The following is a 13,366-nucleotide window of genomic DNA, read 5'->3' on the forward strand; positions in this document are numbered from 1 at the left end:
AATGATATAGTTTATTGATAATTTAAGACTATATTTTGACAAAGGTACGAGTCACAAAACGTAAATTGCGAGTTTTCTAAGCGTACAAAAATGCGTTCGAGAAACCGGAACCGGGACATAAGTCGAGTGACAACGTACGGGTCATCGGAATGAAAATTACAAGTCAACTATGCACATGAATTTAATATAATATATAATTAATTATTTAAATTATATATATTATATATATTATATAATAATATGTCGACAAACAAGAAAACAAAAACATTTTGAGCTGGATCAGGCAGCCATGCGATCACATGGCAAATACACTAAAAACCCATGCGATCGCATGGGCATCAGATTTCAAAAAGTTGCCTATAAAAGTCCAGTTTCTGCTCGAGTTCTTACACATATATTACTCCATGTGTAATATTATTATTATTTATTATTTATATTAATTATTATTATTATTATTATTATTAATATTATTATTATTATTATTATTATTATTATTATTATATTATTAAGATTATTATTATTATTAATCTTAATATTTTTAGTAATATTATACATAAAATACTACGACGAGGTCATGAGCTTGTCACTTTCAAAATGGTTTTTCGAGCGGGATAGAGCTAAGGAAATTATGAGTTATAGCTATGGAGGTTATGGGTATGATTTGGGGATTATGCTCGTAAAGTCAAACCTAGTGTTTATCATCTCCGTTACGTTTACGTACTTTCCTACAATATTGAATCTCTATATTGATACGTAAGCACTCATATTTTATCTTTTATATATTAATTGTGTATCCATGTCCAGTGCTCGAGTATATATATTTATACATGCTTGTATGCTAAATTTCGTCGTTAAACAGTTATAATGAATCACGAATTAAATACATATATTACTGGTAAAAAGGTATATGATATACATGTTTTTGGAAAGCTGGTGAAAAATCAATAATTTTTCATTTAGATATCGAATAGCTTCGATGAACGGATTAAAAGATATGATCAACTGAATTATGATTGACGTTAATTGAAATTGCTTTTGAATCTGCAATTAAGATATAAACAACTTGTTTACGAGATTGATAAAATGGATTTTTAAATATTACCAACTGAGTAACTGAAATCTTATATAAGGCACGTCTCGTTTTATTGAACAATTGTCAAAACTGATTATTTTATCATATTTTAAAGCCTTATAAAAACTATAGTTTAATTTTACAAGAATTGGAAAACTATGTGAAATATTAAAATGATTCGATTGCCATGATCATTCAACTATTGTATGGAGTCAGATTGACTTTTTGAAATAACTTTTGATAACTATTGTATGTCGATCTCGAGCATTAGGATTGTGATACACTATGACCTGACCTAGCTTGATAAACAATTATTGACCAACATATGTTCTCTAGGTTGAGATCTACGGTTATTTGGTAATCCGAGTTTCGGTCACATTTTGGTGAACGACTTTTTATGCGGCTAAGGTGAGTTTCATAAGATCCCTTTTACTCTCTACATTTTTGGGTTGAGAATACATGCAAATGCTTTATTAACCGATATACAATATTTATATGTGTGAGTTTCATATGCTCCCTTTTTAATTGCTTTTGCAATCTATATTTTTGGGCTGAGAATACATGCACTTTATTTTAAACGCAATGGATACAAGTACATACTAAATTCTACACCGAGTTTAAACCGAAAATCCCTTAGCTTTGGTAACTAGTAGCTGCCAGTTATAAGAACTGGTGGGCGCGAATAGTTGTATATGGATCCATAGGGCTTGATATCCCCGTCCGAGCTAGAGCACTAGCCTTTTAACGGACGTATGCTATTTGAGAAGCGTACACGTTGGTTTGCGTGTATTATTAAGATGATTATACAAAGGGTACAAATTATATATACGTTAAGTTTAGTTACCAGGGTGCTCAATTTCGTAGAATATTTTGATAAACGTTTATGGATTGAACAACTGAAATCTTGTGATCCACCTTTATATACAGATTATGCGAAACACTAAAACTATGAACTCACCAACCTTTGTGTTGACACTTGTTAGCATGTTTATTCTCAGGTTCCTAGAAGTCTTCCGCTGTTTGCTTATATGTTAGACAAGCTATGTGCATGGAGTCTTACATGGCATATTTATCAAGGAAACGTTGCATTCACCAAATCATCACCATGTATCTTATTTTGACTGCATTGTCAATGGAAGTACTATTGTAAACTATTATTTACGGTGATTGTCTATATGTAGAAATCATCAGATGTCGAAAACCTTTGATTTAAATATTCATTTATGGTGTGCCTTTTCAAAAGAATGCAATGTTTACAAAACGTATCATATAGAGGTCAAATACCTCACAATGAAATCGATGAATGACGTGTTCGTCCATATGGATTTGGAGCGATCGTCACAGTTGGTTTCCGGAATTTAAGGGATTTAGAGAAAATCTTAGTAATAAGATTTGGTTTTTCGATAATTAAGGAAATTAGGATCTTCTTTGGTTAAATGCAATAATCTATTTCGATTTCTCTGTCGGATATTTTACTATAAATTCACTTCCTTCGTTTCCTTATTTCCACAGCTCATACATTCTATTCTTTCTTCCTCAATTCATACTTTAAAGCATTCGTCAATATGCTCCATCCAGTTCTGTTTCTTGATATACTCCTAACTTTCATATCTGTCATTCTTCTTTTTCATCTGCCACCGGAAGAATCTATTTACTTCTACTATACTCTTGATTTTATAGTGTTTTTAGTTCTCCCGTGTCTTTATATTGCTATATGCATCGATATACACGGTTTATAATTTCTGGGTTGTTGTTGGGTTTTATATCTTCCCTTATATTTCGGAGTCCCTGCTTCTGTCTTCTATAATCTTTGTCATCCACAGTTAATGCTTTCTCCTATTTGCTGCGATTTATACTCCTATTTCTATTTCGGAGCTTTATTCTTTTATTTTCTCTTCTTGCCATTAAGTACCGCAAATAATGGTCTAGAATTTGTAGGTATGAAATTTGGAATGAACATAGCTAACGTTCTAAGAAAGAAATTGTGATAGCTCAACATGTCTTGTCAAACTACCAGAAGTCACGAGAAAAGATAGAACTATCAGGAAGATATATTCTTGATATATTTGGAGATTAGGTAGAATGTAAGAGTCGTGTGACATGGCACATGATGACGTTATGGTCTGTGAATCATCACGTTCCATTAAAAACTCAGCATGACTTACTGTAATATAATCACGTTGATCAAGTGTCATTATATTATACTAACTCATGCTTCAGTTCCCAACACTACTTCAAAAACATTCATATTTTAAATTCGAATTTTTCAGATTTTAGAAACTAAAACAGTTTCCTTTTTGATGTAACACTAATAGCGCGAAGAGATAAATGATTTCAGATAAGAATAGTTATGAAAATATCTTCAAAAATATCGAGGATATTTATAATGAAAGATACGATGATATCGTAGAATTTCTAATATCAAGGATGATGAGGAAGATTTGTCCGTAAGGGTTTAGAATCAGGAGTAAGGCATTCGTTAATAACTTCAGCAGACACTGAATCATTTGGATTCTTTAAAGGCAGGTTTAGTCTTTGTAATTTGTCTACAGCATCCTTCATGGTTTGCTCAATCCGTTTTTCAGTTCTAAATCTTCTCTTTTTCTGAGCTTTGCCAACACACTATTCTTTATCATCAAACCTTTGACTGTTAAGGTCGTTTACAGTTTTTACTGCTTCATTCAGCTTTTTCATCATTCAGAGTATTGATTCGTAGACTGGGTGCTTTTCAGAATTTCAGAATGGAAGATCATAATTCTAAGAGATAAATGTTATATGTATACATATAACTGTTGATGTAGAAACGCTACGAAATTCAAAATACTGATTGCTGATTCTCGGTAATTGGTATGTCAGTTCTCGTTACAAGATGCGGATGAGTATACGATAGGGTTTTAATGAACAAATATAATGGTTTTTCGGAGAGACTTAAGCCAATGAGTAGTGAAGTTACTGGTAAATTTACTGCTAATGTGGTGGGATATAAAAGGTTCCCCGGTAACGATTGGCGAAAGGGCAACGTATATATCGAGGTTATAATAAGACTGTTTCGACTGAAAAGTCAAAGTTGACTTGCTGGAGCTGTGACAAAATTGGTTACTTTGGAAAGGGATTGCAAAGTTATTTTTGGTAATAAATGCCAAAGGATCTGACACGGATATGTGTTAAGCTATAACTTTGGTTTCGAGGGATCTTCAGGTGCATCACTATACGCGTAAATCCTTCTTTCCGTTGATAACGTGAGGTTGATTTATCCTCTCGATTGTTCATTGATTGAGATGTCTTCAAGAATTTTGAAGGGTTCAAACGCAGATTGTCTTCGTTTGGATATGTACGATGAAATCGTCGTGAATCTTGAATGATACAAATATCTATCTGGGTTTTACGAATAGAAATGATATTTTAGCACAGTTTTGAAGTCAAAGTATAGCTTTGAAAGATGTAGGAATTTAAGAGTGATGTCTTCTGTTAAATCTTGACTTGGATTTTGATTTGTCAAAATCAGAATATGTAATCAAATTTGGATGAGAACGGTTGTTTTGATTTCTATGAAAGAATGTATATTGTGGTGAAAGTAGTGAGTATGGTTGATGATTTGTTGAATTAGAATCGAAGAATGTAACATATTAATTGTGAATTTTATATATCTCTCGGGTATTACCTACCCGTTAAAAGTTTCACAAGTTATATTTTGTACAAAAGAATTTTTATTACAGTCTTTGTGAAAATATATGTATATTTTCTTCAGATGTAATACAGATTTTGATGAGTTAATATTAAATTAAACTCATTTGATTTTCGGATGGAACTAGGAATGAATAATCTCTAAAACTTTAGAAATTTCGTAATCTTCGCGGATTATCTCTTTAACGTAAATGAAATTATGAATCAATACTTCATTATTCATTTTTATTGATATCTCCTCGGTGAATGATGTTTGTATTCGTGGAATTCTTATGAACTTCGTAAGGTACGAATAATGTTGTCTAGAAAGTTTTGAGCATATCGAATATGAAAGTGTAAAATCAAACATGTAATTGATTAATACACTTGGTTTATTATGAAATGGAATTCATTGAATTGAAACAGAGATTGTAGTAAACGATGGTTAAGTCGTTAACGAAGGATGTACATCATAGCATATTAGTAATATGAATTAACCAAGTAGTAATTACTGGTTTAAATCCATACGTAGTAACTTGGTACGAAAAGATCTATTGTGGTTTCAAAACTCATATATATAATAAATATACATATAAATTCTTCAGAGGAAATGAGTTAATACTTCATAACTTGTTGATACAATATATCCGTTGATTATTGTGGTGTCGATATCGTTGATGGTTATGGAGCTGGTGTAGCTTGTGGTGCTACAGGTGTTGCTGGTGTTGGTGATACTAATGGTGCTGCTGGTGGTACTACCGGTGGCGCTTGTATAACATGTCTAACTTGTAAATCATACACCATTCTTGTCAGGGTTTCTACTCTTCCTTCTATCACTTCGGTCCACACATCCGATTTATGGTTAAGGCTAGAATAGATAATCTCTAAGACTTTAGAGATTACATAATCACCGCAAAATGTTTCTCCAATGAAGTTATGAATTAATACTTCATCGGTTATTGTTGTTGGTACTCCTTGGTATCTATGGTGCGTATGACGTTGATGCTCGTGGGACAGTTTGTGGTGTTGAAGCATGGGATGTGGATGTTGTTGGTGGTAGTACTGGTACTGTTGGTGTTGATGATGGTGGTACTGTTGATGCCTGTAATGCTGCTGGTGCTTGTAACCTTTGCACCATATTCTCCAAAGTCACTACCCGAGCGCGAAGCTCGTTGACTTCTTCTATTACACTGGGATGATTGTCGGTTCGGATGAGTGGATGAATAAGATTTAGAATTTGAGATAGTATATAATCGTGACGAGATACTCTGGAAATAAGAGAGAAAATGGTGTTTCGGACAGGTTCACCGATAAGTGCTTCAGGTTCTTCGCCAAGAGGGGAATGTGGTGGATGGAAGGGATCGCCTTCTTCTTGTCTCCAATGATTAAGTAGGCTACGAACACATCCCCAATTCATCCAGAATAGATGATGGCTAATTGGTTGATCCATTCCGGTCTCACTGCTTTCGGAGCTTGAGTGAAACTCCATATCGGAATCCGAGGGACTTGAACTAGTGGCGAGTTCCATTTCGTACGATTGAATAAAGGATTTTACGATATGAAATGATTTCCGGCTATCTGATGGTATTCTAATTACATAGAATATCTATATATATAGAACAAAAGATTTCGTAGATTACGGAGGAATTTACGGAATATGTCAGGCAAAGTTTACAGTAACAGATACACTAAGATATGAATTAGCAGATACGCTAAGATATGAATCTTGTCTATACACTATTCATGCAATCAATACAGTAAGACGTGTCTAGACTAAGAATGATAAGTATGTAATTTTCGACAAGAAATGATAAGCAAAACTTTTTGACATGCAGCTAAGGTCGAAGTCCAGACTCACTAATGCATCTTAATAACTATCCGTTAGACACACTAATGCAAGACCTGGTTCGTTAAGACCACCGCTCTGATACCAACTGAAATGCCCCGTTCATATCGATTATAAACGTTACATAATAATTGATTTCATTGCAAGGTATTTGACCTCTATATGATACATTTTACAAACATTGCATTCATTTTTAAAAGACAAACTTTCATTTCAACGAAAGTTGACAGATATGCATACCATTTCATAATATAACCAAACTATAAATGACTTAATCTGTCATTTACTTGATAATAATCTTTATTGAACTCAACGACTTGAATGCAACGTCTTTTGAAATATGCCATGAATGACTCCAAGTAATATCTTTAAAATGAGCAAATGTACAGCGGAAGATTTCTTTAATACCTGAGAATAAACATGCTTACAAGTGTCAACCAAAAGGTTGGCGAGTTCATTAGTTAATCATAAACAATCATTTCTATTATTTTAATAGACCACAAGATTTCATTTTTCCATAAGTATACATCTCATATCAGGCATTTCGCAAACTGCATAGAGATAAAAATCATCAATAAACTATATCACTCGAAGTATACTTTGAACGTTTGAATGTTTTGGTCATTTGCTTCATTAAATCATCATCTCGTTATATATACGTATGCATATATAAAATAAAAACGTTTTGTATCTAGTTACTATTATATTTTATCACATTGTAAAATATATATATTTAAAAATATAGTTTGTACATATATATATATATATATATATATATATATATATATATATATATATATATATATATATATATATATATATATATATATATATAAATTAAATATTTATTTAATAATATAATATTTAGTTTTTCGAAACTAATTATATTTCAAAGTTCATTTTAGAATCGTTTAAATAATAGAAATTATTATATCATATAACTTTTATATTTTAAAACATATCATTGATATAATTTATTCATGCATCAAATTCTCATAAGTTAACTTATCTAAATATCAATCGATTCAATAATCGAATACTAATATTGTTTGTTAAATAATTCAAGATATATATAAACACGTTTTTAATTACACGTTGTAAGTTATTTATATTAATTGAATCACGGACCGTTATCTTTTATAACTTGTCAAAAGGTTTCTAGAAAGATTCTAAATTTTAAGACAACGTTAAAACCTTTATCCTTATTAAAATGGCTCGGTAACAATTTGTCAAAAGTGGTTCCAGATATTTATAAAGTTATATTCTTTTTAAAGAAGACGTGACACTCAAATCCTTTTATATAATTTCTAAAATTTATATCAATAAAAGATAATGATAATAACTTTAATAATCTAATTCTTGACATGTTGTAAAATGTACTAATCTTTCGAAATATATCGTAGTACGTTTTATATCTTTAAAACAATAATTATATGTACTTGTGATTTATAAAGCTTTAATTAGGTTTTATATACATATTCAAATTACATTATAAAACGTTTTAGTAATATAATTCCTTTAGACTGAAAATGTTTTCGTACATTTGAAATTAAATCCAATAATTATTATAAAGTTTATTCTTCTAAAACTAATTATATTCAGATCATAAAATCTATTACTATAACTTATGTTTATTTTAAATCCTTATAAGTTCGTATTAACTTGTTAATATCAACTAGGTTTACTATATCCATTAATTGTATTCGAAACCGCTTATATATAAGTTCAATATACTTTGTCTATATATATATATATATATATATATATATATATATATATATATATATATATATATATATATATATATATATATATATATATATATATATACACGCTTCACATAACACATTTTATTACGTAGATGTTTATCTAAAATGAATAAGAATAACATTATACGTTTAATACTTTGTTCACGTTTTTAAGTCATATAATAGATTTCATAATTTATTATCATATCAACCAAACCGTTTAATGTTTTATTAATATTTCTCAATTTAATATACACACATATATATATATATATATACATACATATCTATTTACACATCATTGTTCGTGAATCGTCGAGAACAGTCGAAGGATAATTGAATACATGAACATAGTTCAAAATTTTTGAGACTCAACATTACAGACTTTGCTTATCGTGTCGAAATAATATAAATATTAAGTTTAAATTTGGTCAGAAATTTCCGGGTCGTCACACTATTAGTGAAGGTCACGAAGTCAATTTGCAAGAATTTTCACATATCGACCATGAATTTAGAAGAATGAGTTGGTTTCCTTTCCTTTTGATTGAGTCTACCTTTTTCTTGCACTCGTGCTTGAATTCTATTCGAACTTTGAATTCATTGATGAACAAATAGTGAAGTGTCGAATGTATGATACACCACACAAGTATAGTCTTCAAGAATTCGATGAGCTGTTGGGTGTACCATATTGTGGTACAAATTTCTATTATACCGGTGAAGAAATCCAAGATCTTCCTGAGGATATTCCGCCACATCAAATCACCATACTTCTATGTCGTACTTGTATTCCACACAAGACCATACAACGTGCACGCATCCTTGACGAATATCTCTATCCTAAAATTACTATAATATATACAATTATCAGGAGTAACATGTACCACTGGTGAATCAAACGTCACTCGTTTGTAAATGACTGAAGCCTGTCTTCACTGGTGCATGACTCACAATATTCAAGTAAATATTGCTCATTTGGTCGCTTCCCGAATGAATCAACTTCATTATGCAGAATCAAGACCTCTTCCGTATGGAGCATTTCTGAATCGTTTATTTACTAATGTTGGTGTGGTTGAAGGTCTTGTGGGACGACATCCGATAACTACGTCACTGCCAACGAGGCCTTCGTTGCTGAAACTTCGGCATCATCGAGCTTGAATTCAGAAAATGTTTCCACTAGGTCGGATGCTCGTAGTCATGCTCGTCGTTGGTTGTGTTTCAATACTAAGTTTTCCAACTAGTTCGAATGCTTGTCGTTATGAGTGTGATTTAATTTCAGTAACTTTGTATGATCTCCATTTAAAGTTCGTCGTGGTACTGTGATTTAATTCAGTAACTTTGTATGATGTTACTCACAGTTGAAATGTTTAAATTTCAGTAACTTTGTTAGAAATCGAAAATAAGTGTGATTTTTTTATTCATATAATAGAAAAGTACAATAAAATATCAAAACAATGACATAATTAAGCTAAAATACAATAAAATATTGAAACGACGACATAATTAAACTGAAACACAATAAAACTTTATTCATCTTCCAAAACTAAATAAAGAGCAATTCGATTTGAACGCCAAAAGACGGTTTCTTTTACATCGTACCATTGTTCGTCGATATGAAGGTACGTAACACACAATTATGGAACACAATCATCTTCATAATACAGCACGTCAGTGTGTTCAAACGGTACATTTTCTTTCAATAACTCTAACAAGTGCTGTAAACTAAGGTCGCGAAGGTCAATTTCTTCGAAAAAAAGCTTTCGAAGCACACGTATAATCGTAAACTTTATTTACATTACAGAATTTATTTTTGTAATACACGTCGAATGAAACAATAATCGATGGAAGGGTTAACATTTTTAAATTGAGAAATCTAATAAGGGAGTTTAAGTAGAAAAAATGTTTTAAATTTGAGTTGAGGAATGTAATAATAGAGTTTAAATAGGCAAAATGTTCATATCGAAATGTCATTCCAGAATACCTTTCAGGACGACATGTTGTCCAGGAAAAAAACGGGTGAAAGTTTTTATTTCTTGAGCCAAAAATAAAAGTTAAAAAAAAGAAAATTAAAATGATATTTTTCCCTGGACGACTTTTAGGGACGACAAGTCGTCCAGGGAAAAAACGCGCGAAAAATCTTCTATTTTGGAGTCAAATGTTTCCCAGAAATTAAAAAATTAAATTGATATTCTTTTAGGGACGACATTCGTGTCGTTCGAAAAAATTTGGTGATGTGGTCCAGCGGTTGGTGGTCTGCTTTCTTTAGGGGAGGTCTGGAGTTCGACCCCGTTGGTTACATATTAGAAACACAATTTCATCTTTGCCATGAAGTATCCACCCATGGCACCTTTCCCATATCGTTTGGGGGGTAAAGGGGAGGGGGTTTTACTTGGCCGTGCCCTTGGATCGGTTTCAAGGTTTCCTCCCGGGCAGCGATGGGGGCGGGGTTATTATCGCTGCAACGGCATAGTCGAAACGAGAGATGATCGCAACGGGTGGTTTAGTCCCCCTCGGGTGATACCAATCGCTGTTAAAAAAAAAAAAAAAAATTGAAAAAGAAGCTTGACGGAAAAGCAGAGTTTTTGTCGCGTAGTTCCTATTCCCAGACGACATATGTTGTACGGAAAAGTGTCGTGTCCATATATCGATTTTCTTGTAGCGTAAGAATATAAATTTGAATACCCTTTGCATCACATATGAATTTAGGAGTGATATCAACCAACGTATGCTTCCATTTTGTATGTATTCTATGTTTGTGTGATTGTGTCAAAGAGAGCTAGAAAAAAAACATACGGAGTATTATCGAAGAAGTCAGTTTAGGCGCCGTGGTCCCAAAGGATGAAGAGACACAGTAACCCTGACATAAAACAACCCTACCTTGAATCAAGATCACATGCAAATTGTATATATTGATTAGCCTCTTCCTATTATTTTGTTCGCAGGGTCACGCTCAAATACCAATTTTCAAAATCTTGTCTATTAGTACATCATCCATTCTTTGTAATGTTAGCCATTCATATAATGATCTAACTATTTGAGATACACTAACTAACAATATCATCAATCGAAAAGGAAATATCATAATTCATAATAAATTGATAATAACAGATCGTTGTTTATTTTGAGTGAAAACGAGAAGATCGGACAAAAAGGGACCTTTTAAACGCGTTATAGTTTTGCAACAAACGTTTTTCGTTAAATAAAATGACGATAAATAAAATGACGGTAAATAAAAATACGATGAGATATAAATTAAAAGAATTATGCTTATTTAAACTTCCGTAATCATGATGTTTGACGTCTTGAGAAACAGAAACTTGTTCCAACAAACGTTTTCAGGTCTTAACAAGCTTGTTCAAATGTATCTTAAAAGAACTGTACCTCGTTTCGGGGAAATAGTTGCACGCTGCAAACGTTCTACATGCTGGGTGCACGCACTTGGACCAACACACACACCAACACGCCTTGTTATGGTGTGATAGGTGGCGGAAACAAATGTGTGCTTAAAAGGTGGTTTCTCTCTAGTTTTGGCGGTAAGGTAGCAAACACTGGGACAAATCCTATGGCCACTGGTCTTGTATCAATTGCATGTTCCTAACTCCGGTTATAGCCAAAATGAAATCAGTGCGCGGTCAGAAACTGACTTGGCAAACCCCAAATTTCTTTAGGCATATTGACACGGAACTCACATCAATTCAAATCACATTTTGCTATTATACAAAAATCGGAAAATGTTCATGTGATAGTGAGAAGTTATACATCCAAATTAAGTTGAATCAAGTGTACAGTAATCCAAAAGGAAGAACATATATAAAGTATCTACCATTTATACTTGGACTAGATTTTAAACCCATGTAACACACGGCAAGTGTTAAATGAATATGATTATAGTTATGCAAATAATTTATATGATAAAATAGTACATGTTTTATCAAAATGATAGATATATTCTTAAGTTGAATTACAACATTTAGAGCCAGTGAAACTGCAACAGAAAATGTTAATTTATCTACATCATCCTATAATATATACTAGCATATATACATTGATACATAAACGATTAACGTCTCTTGATTTAGGATACAATAATCTTACAGTATAATGGGGGTATGCAAACAGAAACAGTAATTCGACTATTTGGACCATTGTACTTTGCTTTACACAGTAAACTAACTAAATATTCCGAAATTAACTAAATAAACTACATTCTACAACAACATGTGGCCGGTTTTTTAATAACGAAGAGAGATGTGTACAATGATTTGAAAACACGAATGACTCAGTGAGTATCACGTGGTTAACGCGCATGGGAGGTTGGATAGTGAACCAAGAACTTTACCCCCAACATCAGGGAAATGTTCATGTCCAGGCATAGCGCTTACTTTTCCATTTTTATCCACTTTTATCGGGTATTTAAGAAGATGGCCTTGTAAAGAAGCAAATTCATCCGACGTGAACCTTCTCCAGTTATTTATCGCTAATTGGTTTACGTTCTGCACACACCTTAAGCTTTCTGGCTCCTTCATGTGATCTTCAATCACGCCCATGTGTTCTGCCCACGACGACATTCTGTATTCATATACCTGAAGATTATATATTATATATATTGTTGATTCTGATAAGATTCTCACATCAAATAAAGAACTAACTAGATGTGGTGAGGTAGCCTTTTCGAGCTGTTTGTTTATGGTTGATTTGGTTTATGCTTTATATCTAACGGGTCAAACGAGTGAAATCAAAGAAAGTTACATAACAGTGAAATGGGTCGAAAGTCACCCAAAGAGTATACTTAATGCATACAACCTACTAATTACAATGTTTTATCTAATTACAGTCAAAGTTGACCCATTTCCGTAAATATGGGTTGAAATTGCCACCTCTCAATTATGGGTTCCAGGTCGGATCCATGAATTTTTTTTCACCGGGGGCAAAAAAAAAAAAACCGTAGCAATTTTTTTAGTCAAAATATGAAGGTTTTGGGGCAAAAAATGGAAGTTTTTAGGCAATTTATGGAGGTTTTGGGGCCGAATTTGAAGGTTT

The sequence above is a fragment of the Rutidosis leptorrhynchoides genome, chromosome 6 (assembly GCF_046630445.1).
Source record: "Rutidosis leptorrhynchoides isolate AG116_Rl617_1_P2 chromosome 6, CSIRO_AGI_Rlap_v1, whole genome shotgun sequence".
NCBI classification, from domain to species: domain Eukaryota; kingdom Viridiplantae; phylum Streptophyta; class Magnoliopsida; order Asterales; family Asteraceae; genus Rutidosis; species Rutidosis leptorrhynchoides.